Raw genomic sequence first — 17,852 nt, 5'->3', positions numbered from 1 at the left:
CATAATATCCAATCTAATTCATGTTCGTATTTGACAAAAGAAAATAATTTACATTAGGAAAATCAATTGTGTCAACAAGGTTTGTGTCAGTATTAGAGCATCAGAATAATGTGTTCTTTCCAGCATGTGCCTAGACAGGTTCTAGTTGATATAAGTCCTATTGGAAGCTTCTTAAACAAGGCCGGCGAGTTGGATTTAGTACTTTTATGATGACTCCATTTGTGCTTAATCTTAATTCAAAAGATATTTTGTGAAATCTTTTACATTTATAGCCCTGACTAGCATGAACTATTTCACATCTCCAGTTCTTGAAAAAACCTCCTGTTATCCATGTATCTTTGATGCAATATGCCTTTTCAATTTAAACTTGAAACACATTTAGAGCCAATTAAAAACCATTAAAGGTGAAAATTCTTACTATTCATGTGCATTTGGTGGCAGAAGACGTTAACTTGCCTCCTCTGTCTACTTTATTGCACCTTTGGTTTAGCAGGAATAAAGTGGTTTATCTCCTATTTTCCCATTTTGGTTTGACATGGCATAACTTAATATTAATGTAAATGGAAAATCATGAAATTTGGATTCATATTGGGTCTTCTAGAATTACTGAATTATGGTAACATGGTTTTCTTCTGTTCGTTTTTTTCTTTTCCAATTCTCTAGTGGATGCCAATTGAGGACTATGCGGCCCAACCTTTTAACCAAAAACAAGAGCTCTTCAATTATGTTGCCAAAATATGCTTATCAAAGTCAGAAAAGAACTATGCTGGTTTTTCTCCATTGGCTACAGCTACAGACTCTGGCGAAACAAGCTACCTCTACTTCAATAGTCAAGAGATGAAACACCTTGTCACTTCATAATCAAATGTATAAAGTCATATTTGATGTGCACAATACCATGATAGAAACCCTTGAAGGTTTAGTCATACTGTATAGAATGTCATACTTAGTGTACAATTCTTAATTGTGTAATACCTAAAATGTGGATTTCTTTACAACAAAATGAGTCAATAAAGATATAATTTGTTTTTATTTTTATCTTTTATGAATAATAAAGATGTAATTTGATATTTATTTATGCACATTGTTTTAAGAAAGATTCAATGTTTTGTTTGTTTATGCGATATATCTTTTAATGAATGTATAGAATACATTCAATTTTATGTCCCTAAAAATACAAATTTTTATTTTGATAAAAATTAAGTTTTCACATTGTTAACGTGTAATATAGGAATGGCAATGGGTCGGGTTCGAGTCGGGTTTTTACATTCCCGGACCTGACCCGCGGGCCAAGACCCACGGCCTAGACCTGGTCCGTTTACTAATCGGGTTTTTTTCCAGAGCCCAGACCCGCCCCAGCTGGGCCCTGTCCAGCGGTCCCCCTTCAGGGCCCAATTTAAAGGCCCTAAACCTTGACCTAATTAAAATTAAAAAAAAAAAAAAAAAAAAAAAATTCCAGGCTTCACATCAGAAATCACAAAATTACAAATCATAGCCAAGCCATTTTCATTAATGCATGGTAAGCTAGAAACATATCATAAGACCCATGCTTTCATTTTCCACACTCCACATCACAAATCACCCAAAAAAAAAAAAAAAAAAATTACAGAATTTATCAATTATCAAACCAAAAACAATACAACCCAACCCAATACCAGAAATCATATAAGAATTAGGAAATTAACCCAAAAAAAAATATTTGGGGAACGAACCCAGAGAGGTGAACGTTGGCTTGGCAAATCTAGGAAATTTCACTCTCACGATCATACGGTGAGCGGTGACAGATCAGAGAGGGAGGAATGTTGGCTTAGCATCGACAACGGGGTGGACATGGAAACGCATGGAGGAGGAGTGGCTGAGTAAGAGTGAGGCCGTGAGGGTGGGTGAGAGTGAGTGCTTGAGACCATGCGGTGGGTGAGACCGTGAGACTGTGATACTGATGGCTTGAGGGAGGCGGCGGCTATGACTGTGAGGATGGATGAGGTGAGAATGAGAGCTTAAGTGTGCTTCTGGAAGGGTGAGGTGCTGTGAGGGAGGCGTGAGGTGCTGTGAGGGAGACGTGAGCTGCTGCTAAACAAATGAGGGGCTAGGGTTAGTTATAGCTCTATATAAATAAATAAATATATATATATGTGGGCTTTTTTTTGTAATTTTAATCGGGTTATATCCGGATCGAGTTTCGGGTCGGGTTTTGGATGTTTTTGATAAAACTAGGACCCGACCCAGACCCGCTTCGAGTTTTTTTAAAAAAACTCATACCTGGCCCTATTCCTAATCGGACTAGGTAAAACTCGGCCCATTAGGGTCGGGCCAGGCTGGATACCCGCGGGTCGGGCAAAAATTGCCATCCCTAGTGTAATAGGCTATGGATCTTAAGTTCACCTTGTTTATCCATTGGCTACAGCTACAAGCTCTAGCAAAACAAGCTACCTCTACTTCAATAGTCAAGATATGAAACACCTTGTCACTTCATAATCAAATGTATAAAGTCGTATTTGATGTGCACAATACCATGATAGAAACCCTTGAAGGGTTAGTCATACTTTATAGAATGTCATACTTAGTGTACAATTCTTAATTGTGTAATACCTAAAAATGTGGATTTCTTTACAAGAATGAGTCAATAAAGATATAATTTGTTTTTATTTTTATCTTTTATGAATAATAAAGATGTAATTTGATATTTATTTATGCACATTGTTTTAAGAAAGATTCAATGTTTTGTTTGTTTATGCGATATGTCTTGCAATGTATGTATAGAATACATTCAATTTTATGTCCCTAAAAATACATTTTTTTATTTTAATAAAAAATAAGTTGTCACATTGTTAACGTGTAATAGGCTGTGGACCTTAAGTTCACCTTGTTTACTTGTATAGCACACATACTTGTACTTCACACTTTGCCTCCTATATAAAGTCACTCATGTATATTTTATTACTTGAGAAATATAATACATTCATTCAATATTTCTAACATGGTATCAGAGTCATTGCTCTGCCTTTTTCTTAGTAGTCTTATCTCTTTTTGGTGTTACTCCAGACTCATAGTTGCTTCTGCCATCACAACTGTTGCTGTAGCCATTCGCCGTTGAACTTCTTACGCATCTCAATATTTGTCTCTGGTTCGGGACTTGCAACCACCATCGTTGAGGAGACTCACACCTAGAAGACCACTACCAAAAATCATTGCCGCCAAGAATCTTACTTTGATTGCACTTTTGCAAGTATCACTGTGATTGAGTTCTGTCGATCTACTGAACCATGGAAATCTTGTTGTCTTTGGAGCCTTCACATGCCCCCACACGCCTCCAAAAGATTCTGCATCGTGATCACATGCCCACGCGCCATACGCACCTACACTTGATCCCTACTGACATCATCTTTAACATCATATGTGCCACATCAACCCTAGCTAACGTCATCTTCTAGATTCCTGCTCACATCATCCTGACGTCATCTACTTACATCATCGCCAGGCCTTGCTGTTGTCATCTGTTTACGTCAGCGTTGACCAGTCGATGTTGACTTGACCAGCATTGACTTTGTTGGTGCTGAATGTTGACTTCTCTGATGGTTAACCGTGGACTTTCTGTCGGAGGTCACTTTTTGAAGTCTAGGTGCTCCTTACTCAATTTTTTGCATAGATTTCATTTTTGCAGTCCATTTTTGCATATTTTGCTTCTAAATGAAGAACGAGAATAGGTCTTCTTCTTACTGCAACAATCGTTATTGACAATCCAACACACGTTTTTGCAAACGTGTTGGCCATAATATTGAGACTTGCTATCATCACAACAAATCAGTTGTTTCCATTTCCACTACTAACATTGCTAACACTAAGAGTACCCAACCAATGGCTGCCATCTCCACGAAGTCTTCTGGATCCACTATCACCATTTTCATAGTTGACCTTTAAAACATCATCACTAATACCATTCGTATGGTTGGTAACACATCTTTTTCCTCTTCTCTCTAAGTTTTATTTGTTATGTCTCCTCCCTCTTGGTATGTGGATTCTGCTTGTTGCAATCACATGACACTTCACTTGTCCTTATTTTCTCAACTTGAACTTGCACCACACCCCCTTAATATTTGCACAACAAATGATTTCACAATGTTTGTTAATAATATAGGTTCTATCTCGACCTCCAAACTCTCGATTCTTGGGTTCTTTAATGTTACCAAAATTTCTTACAATTTATTTTCTATGGGACAATTAACTGAGTTAGGTTATCACATTACCTTTGATTATTCTGGGTGTACTGTGTAGGATCCGAGGACGGGACAGGAGATTGAGACCAGTCTTAGAGTTGGGCGTATGTTTTCCGTGGTCAATCTTCGTCTTCCACATGTTGCTCCTGCATTTGTTGCTGCTGCAGTTTCTTCTATTTCTTCCCTTGCACTTTGGTATGCGTGACTTGGTCACACATCTTCTTCTTGGGTACAACACTTGGCTTCTAGAGGTTTGTTAAATTCAGTGTCCAAAGAAAATTTTGATTGTGTTTCATGTTAGTTAGGAAAACAACCAGCTTTGCTTTTTCAATACTACTAAATCAATGTCTACTAATATCTTTGACTTAATTCATTCTGATGTCTAGGGGCCTTCCTCTATCTCTAGTATTGGTGGATCTTGATATTTTGTTCTTTGTTGATGATTATTCTCACTATATCTGAGTTTTTCATGTGAAACCTTGTTCTGAATTGTTACAAGTATATTGTAACTTTGCAAAAATGGTTGAAACTCAATTTTCCAAACGCATCAAAATTTTTTGAACCGATAATGCTCTTGAAAACACTCAATATGCTTTCCAAGCTATTTTGCATTCTTATAGCACTATTCATCAACTAACTTGTCTAGGTACCTCTCAGCAAAATGGTAGATCCAAATGAAAATTTCGTCATATTCTTGACATTATTCGTCCTCTCCTCCTCTCTGCCAAAGTTCTTACTCCTTTTTGGGATGAAGCCGCTTTTTATGTTGTTCATGCTATTAATCACATTCCTAGTCTTGTCATCCAAAATCAAACTCCATATGAGTGCTTCTTTAGGTCACCTCTAGAATATTAGCACCTTCGCTCCTTTAGTTCTGCCTGTTTCATTTTTCTTCAGTCACATGAGCATAATAGATTTGAGCCTCAATCTAGGCTTTGCTGTTTTCTTGGTTATGGTGCAACTCAAAAGGGACATCGGTGTTATGATCCTGTCTCTCACCGTCTTCGTATCTCTCGCAATGTTGTCTTTTGGGAACATTGCGACTTTTTCGAGCTCTCTTACTTTCGTGCCTCCTTATCTACTCCCCTATCTTAAATCTTTTTTTAGATGAGCCAAATATTCCTTCTATAATTGCTCTTAATCCTCCAATAGAATTCTTTGTCTAACCATCAGATATTTTTGATGCCTCTCCTAGATCACTCTCTAATGAACATGTGAAAGATGAATAGGTTGAAGACAAGCTACCCAACTTTGAGCCTGGGTCTTCTACTCTTGCTCCACTTGAAGATCTTGCACAATACATTCCACTTCGTCACTTAACTTGGGTAAGATTTATTTTTGCACATTTACTTGACTATCATTGTTACATTGCCTTTGTTACTCTACACAAGTCTCACACCTATTGTAAGGCCTCTATTGATCCTTTATGACAAATTGCAATGAAAGAGGAACTTAATGCATTATCCAAAAACCATACTTGGGATTTGGTGACTCTCCCCCCTTGGAAGTCTTTGGTTAATTGTAAGTGGATCTACAAGACCAAGACTTGATCTGATGGCTCCATTTAGTGCTACAAAGCTTGGCCTCTTGCAAAAGGTTTTACACAGGAGTATGAGATTGATTATGAAGAGACCTTTTGTCGCACCTTAAACCCAAAAGAGTCCAAAGCATGAGAAAGACATCTGAAAAGTACCTGTAGATATTTGTTTTCCCCCTTTTTGACAATTCAATCCAAATAAATTATATCAAGTACTAAAATCAAGAATTATCATAATAAATCCATTAAATATACTCCCAAAGTAAGTAAGAACTCTATACAATAATTACAAGGACCATTGGCCACAAAAAAATGGAGGTCTGAATAAATAATTGCATATCATCAGCTTGTCCCATCAGTGGGAATAAAGTTACAACTATTATAATATACAAAAGTATGAGTCAAGTCTACTCCAAGATGTAAATCGTCTAATATCGCTATCATAAAAGTTCAGCCTCCATCAGTAGTTAGTCTAATTATTGTTAGCCACCAAAAATCTGTTTTAAAAGATTTTGGCTACTTTGAAAAGTTTATAAAATAATAGAATGAAACAGAACCTAATAAGCAGCATAACTAATAGGGGTGGGGGAAATGCAAGCTTCGTGATAATAAACATTTTATAAAACATGTTATAATTTGGGAATTTCCATTTAATTTATGCAAAAAAAATTTCATTAACCACATGACAAGAATGATAGGAATAGTTTAGTACCAAGCTTCCAAAAATAACTATGAAACTACATTCCATTCACTGTGAGCTATAAAAATATCCAATACCATTTGTTGGGGGCGGTTTTTTTGCGTGTAGCCACGTGTCTTCTGCTGGAAGTGTGACTTTGCTAAGCTCGGATTTGTTTTGGGGAGTTCAACCCGGAACTCGACATTGGGCTGTATAGACCAATGGCTTCTGATGTATTTTTAAGCCTACAAAATAGATAAAGCCCAAAGTCTTATAATCATGATAATGGTTGAAATAAATAAATAAATAATATGCTTAGCATGATAGCTTTGATTAAATGGTGAGTTGATACATTATTATTATGTATATTAAGTGATGTCCAACATTAGAAAATAATGAATTAGGTATCAAATTTCCAATAATGAGATGAGTCCAATAGTCCATATCCAGCTGCAGTTAATGGTTCATGTTCAACATAATAAGGTATGTCTAGCAATGGTCCATATCCAAATAATATATGTCCAATGGTAGTTCATTTCCAAAAAATATGTGTCTAGTGGTGGTTCATGTCCAAATAATATATGTGCAATGGTGGTAAATCGATTTATTAATATGTATGTTCATTAATGAAGTATTAGTGAAATCATGTTTATTAAATAGTGAGATAATATTAAAGTAACTTGTATCCAACGGTACAATAATAATGGGTTAAACTTAATAATATAATTTCAAAGATGGAGAAAACATTGACTTATTTCTTATGTTTCTAACTCCAACGGTATAATATCACTTTATTTCTTATATGATTTGTGGCTCCGGCCGTATAGCATTAGTAAGCTGATAACATTTCAGCGATATAATGACATTAGTCGAGTGGTATAATGATAATAAATAAAATATACTTAATAATATAAATTTGAAGATGAAAATATAATGACTTATCTTCATAGTTTTGTAGCTCCAGTCGTATAACGTCAATGGACTTAACATTTCGGCAACATGAGAAAATGAGTCCAGCGGTACAATATGATCTTATGAATTCTTTCATGGTGACTTCATGATTGAAGAGGAAAAATGGGTGCAGCTGGAGGGAGAGAGAATATGTCTAGCTGTGTGCATAGGTTGGTTAAGTTTATCCACTTTATCATGCACTTAAATGATTTTCTCCATGTAATGCTCTTTTAGTTTTCAGTCAAGTATGAGTGATATTGCCTTCCATAAGAAGGACTTTTAGTTTTATAAGTTTGTGCCTTACATAAGAATAGTTTTAAGTATTAGAAATGTATGTCTTCAATGAGAATGACTTTAATATGAAGTCTTTGTGCCTTTTAAGAGAAAATCCTTAGTATTGATGTTCATATGTCTTTCATGAGAATGGCTTTTATAATATGTTCTTGGAAGAGTGTTTGGCATCTTTTAAGATATGTGGAGATAGTAAGAAATATATATATATATATATATATGTGTGTGTGTGTGTGTGTGTGTGTGTGTGTTTTGTGAGATATGGTGTTTGTAAGATAGATTAGAAATATATGTGAGAAATATGTATAGATAGTTTATGAGGAATGTATTTGTTAAATATATGGAAGTATGAGATAAATAATATGAAGGTTAAATATAGTAAATACATGAGCTTATATATACTACTAGAGTGGTTTTTTGTGTTATGTCATGGGTTATGTTGCTTTCTAAGAAGAGAGGTATTGTAAAAGCAATAGAGAAAGAGATGGAGATGTGCTTTTGTTCAGCAAAATGATGAGGTTTCAGAATATTAAAGTGTGGGAGAGATGGGTAGTAGTGTGTGTAATAGGTGTTATCTAAGAAGATGGATTTTGTAAGAGAGATGAAGAAAGATATGGAGATGTTTAGAGATATGGTAGCAAAGTGTTTTAGAATAAGGGGGTGAGAGAGGGATGGATTGTGGTTTTTTAGTGTGTAGCTTGGTCCTTTTTATATAGAGCCTAGTATGTAACTAGATCAAAATTGGTTGAAGGGAAATTTAGCAAATAAGGGTTTTTATTAGTGGGTTTTTATTTTTTAGCCAAAAGAAGAAAGTTTGAGACTTTAATGTTGCTGTTATTGAGCAAAAGAGAGAAAAAGAGAAATTAGGTTCACTAGTTCAGGCATTCACTAAAGGAGAGAGGATCTTTCAACTGAGCTGCGGTATCATCAAAATTCGTGCTCTCATTGCCAATCTAGGCTTTGTGTTGCCAACTGCTTAGTTCGTTTGACATTCACTGCTGGTTGAACCCATCACTGATCTAGACTTTTTGTTTTTTTCTCTCCCTTTTTCTTTCATTTTCTTGGCAAAACAAACAGCATCTAAAGCGATAAAGAGAGGTAACGAAACATCGAAGCCATGAACGGTGAGATCAGTTTTTCTTAGTGGCCGAGCTTGAACTCTAATGATGCAGCAGCTTAGTTAAGAAATCGTCTTTCTCCTCCGACTAAAGCCTGAACTAGTGAACCTGGTTTAGTATGTCCATTATAGGCTGCAAAGCGTCAAAACTCTATTTTTTTATCCTTTAAAAAAAATTACTTGTAAATAAGTTGAGAGAGGGAGTTTGGTAATCAATCTGTAGAATTGTATTTGTGAGAGTAGGGATAATCAGGTATTGAATTGGGTTAGTAGTGGATTGATATGATAATCGAAACAAACATCACTGGCTTCTCTTTTTCTCTCTTTTGCAAAATGTAATTGAAGCTTTTTATTTACACATGACATGCACGTGATTGACCAACTTGAGTTTAAACAGCAGACTAAGAGCATCTCCAACCGGTTTTGTCATCATATCCTATTTTATCATCTTAAAAAACTACTTTATCAATTATACCATACCATTTTACAATACACCCAATATCCAAAAACTCTATTATTTTACCATTTTATTAAAATATTATTTTTTTAATCTTTCTTTATTATTTATTTCCAACATCCTGCCAAAACCACCAAAAACCACATCCTGCAAATCAGAACCACCAACCCAAAAAAAAAAAAAAAAACCACATCTAGTGGGTAGCAACCAACTCAGCAACTTGCAACCAAACTCGGCAAAGAAGAGTCTCTGCCACCAACCCCAGCAACCTGCAACTAGCTACTGCCAGCCACCACCACCGGTGGCAAAAAAAAACCCACAAAACCTCAACCACCGTGAACCCTCTGTGACCCATTCCAAACGCACCTGAGACCCATGGCCACACCCATCTGCAACCCACAAAACCCATGGCCACACCCTTTTTTTTTCTTCTTCTTCTTCTTCTTCTTATTTTTTATTTTATTTTATTTTGTTTTTTCACATGTATAATAGTAACACAAATAGTGTAATAATAGTAGGTGCCCACATAACAGAAGAAAAAAACAAAAAACAAAAAACAAAACAAACAAAGGTGGTAGGTGCCCACTTAAAATGTGAGAGTCATTATTTACCGTGTAATCATGAACAAATATTAAAGTCTTATTCCGCTATTAAGAGGAAATTGAAAATTAACGTTGATTTGGTACACGCCTAACATTATTATTATTATGTAAAACGGGTTTCAATTGACCATGTATTGTTTTCAATATTTGGTAATATTTGTTCAACTATGTTTGCGATAAGTTGTTTACTGCTGGATGAACTCTTCAGCACAACTAGGTGCATGATTCCTTTCTTTTTTGTTATTTGTTTAGGAGATAGATTTTCATTCCTGGTCAGAAACAGGACGATTTCAACAAGTTCCATATCAATAGAGAAACAAGTCATGTCTCAACAAAGAGTTCAACAAGTCGAGCTACTAAGTTCTGTAACTGATTTATATGGAGGAGTTGTAGTGAACATTGAGAAACCTATGGATTCTGAGGTCTTTTCTCCTTTGCTTAGAGCTTCAATGTCACACTGGAGGCAACAGGTATATATTATTTTAATATTATCGGTTTATTTTATGTAGTTGCTCTGCTCCTGTAATTTTATGAAGTTGGGATGTAATTTGCAGCGGAACAGAGCTGTATGGATCAAATTGCCCATCGAACATGTAAATCTTGTTGAAGCTGCAGTTAAGGTAAGTATAAGTTTCCAATGTTTATAAACTGACTTATGAACATTCTTAAAATGTAAAACTAGTTGGCATGTTTCCCTCCAAGATACAATGGTCCAACTAAATCATTGTATATTTTAAATTAATTCTACATTGACACCTTAGCCGAAAGCTCAATCAAAGAAATAACCTTCTTTGCCCAAATATAATTAAGTATATATTACATGAGAATACAAATCATTTGTCTGTCCAACTTTTTTGTTTTTCATTTTATACTCTATTAATTATGATATGCCATTTTTTTTTAAAAAATTAAACTTTTGTTATTTTATAAAGAAAGTCAAACAAATACACAATAAAATGTGATTAGTAAAGCATAAATTTGAATACATGTTCGTTATATATGATATGCAATGATGGGCTGGGCCATGCCTCCTTGATTTTTCCCCTCCCCCTCTATTTTAATAATAAATTCTTTATGTTAAATACAATTTCACTTAATCGCCCCCTTTGATATTTAAAAAAAAAAAAAAAAAAAAACCTACTAAATTATGTAGATTTATTGAAAATACCAATGTCTCTTCCTTTTTTTTTTTTTTTTCTTTTAAAATTCTTTTTTTTTTCTGCTATATATAACTGACTTTAACAGCATTTAAATGCATATATTTTTCACAAATATATAATTGAATCTATTTAATAAAAACTCTTTTTTCTTTTCTAAAAGAAACTCCTTGCAAACATAAATGTAGAATACTAAATAAAATCTTCTTGCGTTTCCCACATCATTCTTCTCTGATTGGATAAAACTCGACCTTGAATTTTAAAGCATTGAAGGATTAGGACACTAACAAATAACACTTATTTCAAGTCTGGAATCATCTTAAGGAGCACAAAAAATAGAAAAATCTTGCATTACAACAATATATTATCAACCCTTGAAAACAATATATTATCTACCCCTTCAACTTCACCAAGTTGTAGATCTTCGAGCACTATGGAGAGCTAATCACTAGCATATTCAACAACTTCAACTTTCACATTAGATTTTATTCTCTTGTGGAATCTTTTCTTTATCCTGCACTCTTCAATAGGTTCCTCTTGTTGCATACATGTTAATGCAACACTTGTTGGTGCTTGTGCTTTATTAGCTAGTGTTACTTGATGTTTCTCCATTACCAAAATCTCATCAGTTTGAGTTTTCACTTTCTTCACCTAACCAACCAAGTCTTGAACACTTTCATGAGTTTTTCAGATAATCCCTTTAATTCTTTGAAGTCCTGGCGAAAGGTAGATTGTTCAATAGTGCATTAAGGACGTGAAATGGGATAAGACTTCATCATATTTTCTTCAAAACATGTAGTTGGCTAGCTATTCAATTTCCTCGTACTATCACTTCAATCTTGAAAATTAGCACACTAGGATTGGGGTAGATATGGAGTTTGAAAGTATGGTGACAAACATGTAGTTGGCTAGCTATTCAATTTCCTCATACTATCACTTCAATCTTGAAAATTAGCACACTAGGATTGGGGTAGATACGGAGTTTGAAAGTATGGTGACAAATATTCATCACAAAGCCTTTTTTTTTTTTTTTTTTTTTTATATTTTAGGTAGCAATGGGAGATTCATAACTTATAAAGTGCATATATTCGAGATCCTTCCAAAATATTTGTGTTCCTTCTTTAACTTCAACTTTGCATACCCAATTTTTATGTTATCCACAAAATTTGCTTGCTTAAAGAATTGATTCATTCGATATTTCTAGTTGACAAAATCCAATGGACTATTTTTACAACCATCAAAATAAGATGTTTCTAATATTATCATGATACTCTAAAATGGATTGAGAGGTATTACGCTTAATGTAATTACTATGAATGGTTGAGATTGATAGTTACAAAAAGTAATTTTCAACCTCAACTATTGATTAAAAAGATTAAGAAAAAATTGAAGAGAATTAGAAAGTGAAAGTTAAAATAGTGAAAAGTGAAAACATTTTGCGAGAGTAGATAGGTAAATTGTAGCATGCATATCAAGCATGTCAAAAAATATAATATATAATATCTCAAAACATTACTTTTAATTATTTTAACATTCCACTGTATAACACACTCAAGTCAAAAATTTTATTTTTTTTACTACTTCATTAAAATATTATATATTATATATTTATAATTCTTTTTTATTATTCATGAGACATCTCTTTCTCTCTTTCTGTGTCTCTCTTCTCCAAGCAAAAACACACAACCCACCCCTCTTGGCCACCACCAGCCACCAGCCACCAGCCACTCAATGTCACCACCCAAGCCACCACCCATAACAAACCCACAACCAATCACCGAATCGATCAACCATGGCACACCAGAGAAAGATTTCACACCTAGCAACAACACGGCCCAACCCACAACAACCAACCACCAAATCAATCAACCCACACCCACGACCATAAAACCACTTAAGGCTACCGAAACCCACCCACAACCCAGATCCGATTCTACGACCCAGACCAGATCAACCCACACCCACAACCACAAAACCACAAAATAACTCAGCCGTCGTAATCGTGGTGGACAAGCTCACCTTCTTTTCCCGTCGTGGAGGCTTGCTGAGTGAGTTAAGTATCAGCAACCATCCGTTGATGGTTTCGCTTGAGACACGGTGACTCCGGCGAGGCAGACCGTCACTGTGAAAAAGAGGGAGACGGAGAGTATGGAGAAAGAGGGAGACGGAGAGGACAGCGGCAAAGAGAGAAAAAGAAAAACAGACCTGGAGAGAGTGAGAAAGAAAGAAATGTGAGAATAAAAAAATACTCTTTTTTATTTTTTTACAATCGTTAACGGCTCACTGAAGCTGAATGCTAAATAACATTTAGCATTTTTAATACCTTGATAAAAGAGAATGCTCTAATGCCTCTAAGGCTGCGTTTGGTTAGTGTAAAAGTACTTTCAGAAAATATTCTATTTTCCAAAAATGCTATTTTTCGGAAAGGAAAATGTTTTCATGTGTTTAGTTGCATTTCAAAAAATGTTTCGAAAAATATTTTCTAATGTTTGGTTGTGTTCTTGAAAATACCATAGAAAAACACATTTTCTACTTGTTGCTCACATTTTCTTACATTTTCTTGGTTACCAAACGATTATATAATATCATTTATTCCTCAAAACACAAACAAAACCCAGAAAAAAAAAATCATCAAATCCGGACAAACGAAGGCGAGATAGCGATCGGAGCGGTCGGCACTTCGCGCGATCGCGATCGACGCGTTTGCGCGATGCGTCGATCGCGATCGCGATAGTGCGAAGATCGAAACGGAGATCGCGATCGGCGCTACTGTGCCAGCCGGTGATGTCGGCGGACGGTGATGTCGCTCTCTCTCTCTCTCTCTCTCTCTCTCTCTCTCTCTCTCTCTCTCTCTCTCTCTCTCTCTCTCTCTCTCTCTCTTCCAAGGCCAGAAGTACTTTGAAGTGAAAATAGATTTTCCGTTGTTTTGGCTCTCAAATTCGATCAACTGGAAATGCTTTCAGTTTGACCGAATTTGAAGTAATAGCCAAACACCCCCATTTTTCGAAAATCATTTCCAGAATCAATTTGAAGTCAATTCAAACGCAGCCTAAAATAACAAGTCTCAGACAATAACCTGAGTTGTTGGCTGAATGATGCTGTGCTCTGACTAACGATGTGGCTAATAAGTGATTTGTCTAATAGGCTGACTGAGTGGGGAGTAGGCTTTTTATTTTTATCTTTTTTTGGTATGAACGTAAAGAAGCTAAAGGTAACTCTAAAAATTAATTTGAGTCCACCAAAGATAGGAATTATGAAGAGAACCTGAGCCTTGTAATGGGCCTTACTTAGACTGGTTATTTGCGGGCTGGGCTTTCTCTAGTGCACGGTTCCATAAACTTGAAACTTTTTTTTTCTTTTTAATGACTAAAAGACCCGGTTACGGGTCACGTGTGGATTAGCAACAACAAAACGAAGCTTTAGTCCTGGTATGTACGTATGTGTAGAGGATTTTATGTGGGGGCGTGTTTCGGGTTACTGTAGTCGGGATCTGTATGTAGGTCATGGTGGGTCAGAAATTTGTGGGTTTTGGCACATGGTTTTTATTATTATTTATTTTAATTAGTTCTGTGTGGGTTATTTGTGGATTGATGGGTTGAGAAACATAGCTAGGGAATGTTTTCTTTTCTTCTTCTAGTCTTGGATTGGCTGCGGTGATGGCGATGCTTAGGACAACCAAAACAATTGAATAGTCAGGAAAATAAAGAAATAAGACGTAGGAGTTGGTGGATTGAATTGGATTTGGCATTGTTTGGTCCCGAATAATATTATCATTAATATTATCAATTTCAAATAGCAATCACACATAAAAATAAAAATATTTACTTGAAAAATCCTTTCTCCTTGAAGGCAAAAAAACAACGGAAGAAACTCTGAATCAATTTCATTATTATCAAATCAATTACAATATTTCTTGTATATGTCTTATGGTAAAAGAAGAATCTCTCTTGATTTATTTTTTTGCTCTCACATACGTTCTCTTTGTATTTTACGAATGCAACAACACTTTGCTCTCTCCTCCTTGGCTATCTCCTCAAAGGTGGCAACCCTTTGCTCTCTTCTCGTTAGCTATATCTCCTCTAAGGCAACAACCCTTTGTTTTATCTTCCTTTGCTATATTCTCGAAGGCGGGAACTCTTTACTCTCTCCTCCTTTGTTACTCCTAACCAAAAATCCCTTTTTTCTCTCTTGATTTCACGCTCTATTTTTCCTCTCCCCATAGGGAGGACCCTTGAGCTAAAGCCATCCAATTTTTTGTAGCATGATTTATTTATAAGACTTTTCATATTCTCCCTTAGACTAGGAACACATTACTTGTTTAATAAGAAATAAACTTTCATCCCACACAAAGAAATAGTTTTTCCTTCCACACAAAGGAAACCCAAATTAAATTTTCCTTCTTCAACTAGGAAACCTAATTAAATTTTCAAGTCACAAACGGAATTTCAGGCAATTTCCCAACAATTTACATCTTGACTCAAATTCCATTGATTGTCTTCAACTGTCTTCTTTTCTCTTAGGATAACTCCACCTAGTCAAAGCAATCCATTCTCTTCCATCTTAATTCACACAAAAAGTCATCCACTAAATCAACTAAGCTTTGATACCATTGTTACGTCCCAAATAATATTACCATCAATATTATCAATTCAAAATAGCAATCGCACATAAAAATATAAATATTTACGTAAAAAACCATTTCTCCTTAAAGGAAAAAAAAACATAGGAGAAACTCCAAATCAGTTTCAGTATTATTAAATCAATATACAATATTTCTTGTGTATATCTCACAGCTAAAGAAAAATTTCTCTTATTTTTCTTTGCTCTCTCTTCCTTAGCTATCTCCTCTAAGGCGGGAAGCCAAAAACCCTTTTTTCTCTCTCGATTTCACGCTCTATTTTTCTTCTCCCCATAGGGAAGAGCCTTGGGCCAAAGCCATCAAATTCTTTGTGGTATGGTTCATTTATAAGACTTCTTTTCCTATTCCCTTTTAGACTAGGAACATATTACTCCTTTAACAATGAATAGACTTTCCTTCCATACCAAGAAATGATCTTTCCTTCCACACAAAGGAAACCCAAATTAAAATTTTCTTCTTCAACTAGGAAACTTAATTGACTTTCCAAGTCATAATTGAAATTTGAGGCAATTTCCCACCATGCACCTGACTATAAATACCAATGGCCATTTTTATTTTTATTTTTTATCATTTATCAAAATATCAACTATCTCTAAAAGGAGTACAAATCTTAGTTTTAATTAGCGTAAGAAACCCTAATTGCCTTATTACAAAAATAATCTTACTTCCACATATTAAAATAGTAATAGCCTAATAAAATGAAATTGGTAGACCTAAATCGTAAAAGTACAATTCACTTGCAAATATAAATAAAAAAGCTATTACATCCACAACATTTTCACAATAAATCATAGGTGGTTAGTTGTTATTTGTTCTAATTTGAACTTTCCACTAAAATTACTTTTTTGCCTTCCAATAACAACCCGTAACAGCTGATTTTAGTACTTTTATGATGACTCCATTTGTGCTTAATCTTAATTCAAAAGATATTTAGTGAAATCTTTTACATTTATGGCCCTGACTAGCATGTACTATTTCACATCTCCTGTTCTTGAAAAAACCTCCTCTTATCCATGTATCTTTGATGCAGTATGCCTTTTCAATTTAAACTTGAAACACATTTAGAGCTAATTAAAAACCATTAAAGGTGAAAATTCTTACTATTCATGTGCATTTGGTGGCAGAAGACATTAACTTGCCCCCTCTGTCTACTTTATTACACCTTTGGTTTAGCAGGAATAAAGTGGCTTATCTCCTATTTTCCCATTTTGGTTTGACACGGCATAACTTAATATTAATGTAAATGGAAAATCATGAAATTTGGATTCATATTGGGTCTTCTAGAATTACTGAAATATGGTAACATGGTTTTCTTCTGTTCATTTTTTTCTTTTCCAATTCTCTAGTGGATGCCAATTGAGGACTATGCGGCCCAACCTTTTAACCAAAAACAAGAGCTCTTCAATTATGTTGCCAAAATATGCTTATCAAAGTCAGAAAAGAACTATGCTGGTTTTTCTCCATTGGCTACAGCTACAGACTCTGGCAAAACAATCTACCTCTACTTCAATAGTCAAGATATGAAACACCTTGTCACTTCATAATCAAATGTATAAAGTCATATTTGATGTGCACAATACCATGATAGAAACCCTTGAAGGTTTAGTCATACTGTATAGAATGCCAAACTTAGTGTACAATTCTAAATTGTGTAATACCTAAAAATGTGGATTTCTTTACAATAGAATGAGTCAATAAAGATATAATTTGTTTTTATTTTTATCTTTTATGAATAATAAAGATGTAATTTGATATTTATTTATGCACATTGTTTTAAGAAAGATTCAATGTTTTGTTTGTTTATGCAATATATCTTGCAATGTATGTATAGAATACTTTCAATTTCATGCCCCTAAAAATATATTTTTTTATTTTAATAAAAATTAAGTTGTTACATTGTTAACGTGTAAGAGGTTGTGGATCTTAAGTTCAACTTGTTTCTCCATTGGCTACAGCTACAGGCCGGGCAAAACAAGCTACCTCTACTTTAATAGTCAAGATATGAAACACCTTGTCACTTCATAATCAAATGTATAAAGTCATATTTGATGTGCACAATACCATGATAGAAACCCTTGAAGGGTGAGTCATACTGTCTAGAATGCCATACTTAGTGTATAATTCTTAATTGTGTAATACCTAAAAATGTGGATTTCTTTACAACAGAATGAGTGAAACAAAAAACAAAACAAACAAAGGTAGTAGGTG

At 34.8% G+C, this 17,852-nt stretch overlaps 1 protein-coding gene and 2 long non-coding RNA genes across 8 annotated transcripts in view; 1 reads left to right on the top strand and 2 right to left on the bottom strand.

Annotated features, from left to right (window-relative positions):
- The window catches only part of LOC126720911 (nudix hydrolase 7-like), a 226,398-nt gene that overhangs the window by 8,831 nt on the left and 199,715 nt on the right, over positions 1 to 17,852 (top strand). The window contains exon 9 of one of the 5 annotated variants that reach the window (XR_007653723.1): positions 664 to 975. The exons of the other annotated variants lie outside the window; for them this stretch is intronic. The gene's annotated coding sequence lies outside the window, so the exon portion shown is untranslated. The remainder of the gene's footprint in view (positions 1 to 663; positions 976 to 17,852) is intronic. 5 annotated transcript variants of the gene reach the window in all.
- Positions 237 to 17,852, bottom strand: part of LOC126720916 (uncharacterized) — a 72,131-nt gene continuing 54,515 nt past the window's right edge. The window contains exon 3 of the long non-coding RNA XR_007653727.1: positions 237 to 318. This is a non-coding gene — a long non-coding RNA (uncharacterized LOC126720916). The remainder of the gene's footprint in view (positions 319 to 17,852) is intronic.
- LOC126720914 (uncharacterized) lies at positions 668 to 17,817 on the bottom strand. 2 transcript variants are annotated; one of them, XR_007653725.1, is made up of 3 exons: positions 17,784 to 17,817; positions 17,144 to 17,302; positions 668 to 816 (listed from the first exon to the last, which is right to left on the bottom strand). It is a non-coding gene; the product is annotated as an uncharacterized LOC126720914 (long non-coding RNA). The 2 variants fall into 2 exon arrangements; XR_007653724.1 differs by lacking the exons at positions 17,144 to 17,302; positions 17,784 to 17,817 and adding exons at positions 2,431 to 2,460; positions 17,655 to 17,724 and having other exon boundaries at positions 673 to 816.

This window comes from Quercus robur, chromosome 4, assembly GCF_932294415.1.
Source record: "Quercus robur chromosome 4, dhQueRobu3.1, whole genome shotgun sequence".
Taxonomy (NCBI): Eukaryota; Viridiplantae; Streptophyta; class Magnoliopsida; order Fagales; family Fagaceae; genus Quercus; species Quercus robur.
Note: the sequence above shows the minus strand (reverse complement) of the source record. Positions and strands in the feature narration are given on the sequence as shown.